Raw genomic sequence first — 4906 nt, forward strand, 5'->3', positions numbered from 1 at the left:
TTGATATTTGTGACGGATTTTTGATAGATTTGTGACGGATTTTAATGACAGATTTGTTTTCCGTCACAAAATCTTATTTTTGCGACGGAGGAGTGACGGCTTTGTCGGTCACAAAAATTTGTGACGGACACAACCGTCACATAATAAAGAACTGAGACGGTCCGTCACAATTCCGTCATAAATTTGTGGCGGAATTTGTGACGGATTTGTGATAGATTTGTGAAGGAATGAGATTTTTGTGACGGAATTAATGACGGAAAAAACGTTTGTTTAACAGTTTTTTTAAATTGATATTTGTGACGGATTTTTGATAGATTTGTGACGGATTTTAATGACAGATTTGTTTTCCGTCACAAAATCTTATTTTTGCGACGGAGGAGTGACGGCTTTGTCGGTCACAAAAATTTGTGACGGACACAACCGTCACATAATAAAGAACTGAGACGGTCCGTCACAATTCCGTCATAAATTTGTGGCGGAATTTGTGACGGATGTGTAATATTACTCCCTAAATACAGAATGTAGTGTCGTATCCTAATTTAGATCGTTTTATCAAAAATACATCACCCTTCTCTTTGAAACAAATCCCTAACACCTCCTCCTTCATCGCTGCTTTAACTCAACAGATCCCTAACGCTATTCCTAAATTAGATTGCTTTATCAAAAATCCATAACCCTTGTTTCAAAACATGTCGCTCATTTTTGTTGTTTAGAGATAATAATCAGAAGCAAGCATAATCACCGAACATGGTCTTCACTGTTCATTGGCCTTCTTCTTATTGTTCTCGCAGCCAAGATCGCAGATCTCCAGGTTTGTTTTCTATTTCTATTTTAGTAATAATAATTATTTATTTAAAGATTACGAAAAGATCGCAGATCGTAGAAATTTCATTTTGTTTTCATTATCATACGAGCGAGTCATAAAACAGATCGGTGCAATTTGAACAGAATGAGCTCACTCGTTTCTCTAATTGAAGCTGTTGAAGAGAAGTAGCACTTCTGTTCAATGTCTTTGTGTAAGTTATTTCCATTTTTTTTTAATTTGAAATGTAAAATATGAGAGTTATATTGTTTAATTATACATTTGTTTTTCCCAGATGTCCTTCCTTCTGATTGTTGATATTCTATCTAAATGGTATAGTGATGGAAACCGTTTAGGGTTTTTTTTAATTTCTGTAAGTTCCTTAATTTTATCTCAAATTAATTTGTTTTTCTAATTCCAAAGCATGTGTAAAAGCATGACCATCAATTAGGGTTTTGTATTGCCGCAAAGTTGGATTTATAACATATATTTTTAACTAAACAGTTAGAATTTATATTGGGAAATTGATTTTTCAATAAGTTTAGCTAATGCAGTTGGTTTTATGTTGTTCATTTGGTTTATTTATGGAAAAAAGAAATTGTAAACATTTGCCTCTTTTAAGCGTCCAGCCAGCAACAATTTCTGAATATGATTATATTTTTTAGTTGAAAAATATCAATTTTGTAACCTTCATTGGCTTTATTGGAAAGGTCTAAAGCATAGAGGCTTCTTATTCAATTGTAGAAAAAATAATATGGTTTATCATTGTTCTTGCTGTTTTCAGTTGAAATATATCAAATTGTTTTTGTTTTTGGTTGAGATTTATTTATTGTCAGGCTAGATTTGTTGATGCTGTCATGCTTATGATTAATGTTTTCTACTGCTTTTATCGAATTGATTACGTGTGATTAAATGATTTAATTCTTGATTTCATTTTTTCATGAATGAATTAGTTATTATGCTTCAATATGAGTTGAAAAATGAAATATCTTTGGAATGAGAGTATAGTTTAATTAGATGTTGTTAAATGCTGACACTTTAAGTTGTTTATGTTTTGGAATTTTTTTTTTAAACAGAGTCAACATTAGGGTGGATAGTTAAACAATGATAAATCATAAATGTACTTAGTTTTTTTTTTAAATGATTAATTTACTTTTTTCATAGAGATCTTGTATTTCAGTTAGTTAGGGTTTATGCTTGCTCAAGAAATAGAAGAAGGTCAATAGCATATAAAGGCATATTGATGGGAAGCTACAAGTCGGTTGAGGGCCGCAGTAACATTTGTGCTTATATTTTGTTTTTTCTTAGACGATAGTGACTGTTGGGATGGTACAATCTTATGAAATTAATCAATTGGTAGCTTCTTTGTTGAGACTTCTTTGTTTTGTCTGTTTTTGATTTTCATATGTTAATTAATCAATTGGTAGCTTCTGTTTTTTTTCTTATGGTTCATATTTTTCTCCTAATCAAATGAAAATGCTTCTTTTAGTTTTAGAGTGATAGTATAAGCTCAAAATGTTATCAATGTCTCATTGTGACAGGGTCCTTGCAATTTTGACTGCCAAATTCACTAATTGAGCAAATTTTAATAGTTAGTTTGATATTTATACACCCTCTCCTTCTAATGCCCAACGCTCACCTGGTATGTGCATTAGTTTACCCATCCTTTTATGAAATTGCGCAACTAGTGTATGTTAAATTTGTTTAATAATTTCTTATGTGCTTACTGTATGTTGAACCCCACAAGTTAAGTTGAAATAATTTTCATTTGAAGCTGAATTTAACAAAAACAACATGAAATATCTACAGTTAGTTATCTAACAGTGTTGTTTAGATATTAGTTATTCAGTATATTTTTTTTTGAATTAGAGAACTTAATTTTGGTTAAATTGTTCTTTTATTTTAATTGCAGGAGCAAGTGGAGAAAAGATTACTTTAAATAGACAGGTCTCTACTAACAGAATGTATGGTGTGGGTGTGGAGTGATCCAAATACTCTGGTATATTGTGCATGGCCTTAACTTCCATAATCTACAATCTTTTGGAATTTCTTTCGGATTCTTTGACTAGTAAGTGGGATTTGGCTTTTCTTTATCCGTTATTATTAACACGCAACCCTCTTACTCTACGTCAATTTGATGTATAAGGAAATTTCATGTAGTGTTAAATTTAGATATTTATAGATTATCAATTGATGAATCTTGAGCTATGGTAGACAATTCCTGAATGTGTCTTTGAGTTTAGTAATTTGCTATCATAATCTTCTTCTGAAGTGTGTTCACTATCGTGTTTCTAGTGACTCTCTGTGGATGGCTAAAAAATATGTTTCAAATTTCTTTTTTATAGTTAATTTGTAAAGAACGAAAAAATGTCCATTTCGTTCTTCGTACTGAATCAAATTTTATGCATGAAAGCACTTGTATTCATTAATTGTAGTGCTTGGGTTTACTGTATGCCAAATTTATATGAATGAATATTACTATTGCAATACTCTGAATGAATTTTACGTTTACAAGGCACCTATTTTCCTACTTCACTGATTTAAAATAAATGCGTTGCATTAAAAATAAAGATTGCTCATCTGTGTAATGCTTGTGATTTTTATTTAATCCTTTAAGTACTTGTGTAGCTGTTTCAGGCATATAATTTAGTTTTCATTTATCCTACATAAAAAATCTTGTCTTTCATTTGCGGCTTCACTCCATTGCATTAAAATCTTTTCATTTAGCTTTGCACTGTATGTTGCTTAAAGGTTAACTTTCAGTTCTGCTATTGTCTTTCATTGTCGACTGTATTGCAGGCATTCAAAGGTAGAGTTGTTGGCGTTCAAGTTATTGCAGCTGACAGAAAGGGTGCAGGTGATGCTTTTGTTGGAGGATATTGAATAAATTGGCCTCGGACCTCCATCTCTTTAAGTGAGTACTCGTGATATGATCTACTAAATGTATAAACTACTTGTGACATGATCTATTTAATGCTTCATAGGAGCTTAAGTACCATATCTCACTTTTCACCATTATTTAGTAGGACTATAACTTTTCTTTGGTAAACAGTCGTGCATTGTTGTGTCGATACTATTTTCACCTGTAACTGCACATGATTGATCTACATCAGTTATTGATTGTTTGATGCCTTTAATTTAGATGCACTTGTAATCACCAAATGTAAACCTCCTTCATATATAACTGCACATATTCACAAGCAAGGGAGACATTGGTGTTTTCTAAAATAACAAGTGGGAGACCACTGTGCCATGGTATTTTTATCATAGTTCAGTTTCACTTATTGTATTCATTACTTTTTGCATAACTATTTGAGCTAGTATGGCGAATTCACTTAAGCATTTCACATAGATTCTAATATTTGACTCTTTTAAATTTTTTTGGTTACAGATATTAGGCTGCTGATCTTGTTTTTTTGTCTTGAGGAAGTGAATGATGCCGGCCAAACCATAAAATCGAGGTTATTTTTAGCAATATCTCTCTAGCATGCTTTCATTTGACACTATGAATTTTAAAGTTTGCTTTTAAAATTCCGTAGGACCTTGGGTGTCCGGTGATATTTCAATGGAAAGGTCAAATTGATTTGCTGCACAACATCATACAATTTCTACCGTCGAACGTATGGAAAAATACGTGAACAAGTCAAATAGTTGATAAACATAGCAAGATTTTTGTTGTATACATAATCGATGTTAGTTCACATGGATGAAAAATCTTGCATAATTTATTGTCCCCAACATTTTTTTTTTAGTTCAATAAACTGGTTGTAGGGCCAATGCTGTAATGGTTACAATGTGTTTATATATTTGTAAAACAATAGTATTTATAATTAAAATATTTTTAAATTGATGGGTAGCATTTAATTCTTTGATAAGTTTTTTTGTAATCATTTAATTCTATGTATTTATTATATTTATTGTAGTAATAATTTTATGAAATCAAACAAAAAAATTTAAAATTGTATATAATTAATTAGTGACGGATTTGTGATGGCCTTATCTGTCACTAATCCGTCACTAATTAGTGATGGATTTGTAAAATTTATCTATCACCAATTCCAATCCCTCACAAATCCGTCACAAAAGTAGTGACGGATTTATGAC

At 31.3% G+C, this 4906-nt stretch overlaps 1 long non-coding RNA gene across 6 annotated transcripts; it reads left to right on the forward strand.

Moving 5' to 3' along the window:
* The first annotated feature begins 399 nt into the window (after positions 1-399).
* LOC126676564 (uncharacterized) lies at positions 400-4652 on the forward strand. 6 transcript variants are annotated; one of them, XR_007640343.2, is made up of 8 exons: positions 400-811; positions 949-1016; positions 1098-1175; positions 2344-2444; positions 2715-2870; positions 3602-3716; positions 4194-4263; positions 4342-4652. It is a non-coding gene; the product is annotated as an uncharacterized LOC126676564 (long non-coding RNA). The 6 variants fall into 6 exon arrangements; XR_007640346.2 differs by lacking the exon at positions 1098-1175 and having other exon boundaries at positions 407-811; XR_007640341.2 differs by lacking the exon at positions 2344-2444 and having other exon boundaries at positions 421-811.
* Positions 4653-4906: the final 254 nt, after the last annotated feature.

Source organism: Mercurialis annua, linkage group LG4, assembly GCF_937616625.2.
Source record: "Mercurialis annua linkage group LG4, ddMerAnnu1.2, whole genome shotgun sequence".
In the NCBI taxonomy this organism is placed as follows: Eukaryota; Viridiplantae; Streptophyta; class Magnoliopsida; order Malpighiales; family Euphorbiaceae; genus Mercurialis; species Mercurialis annua.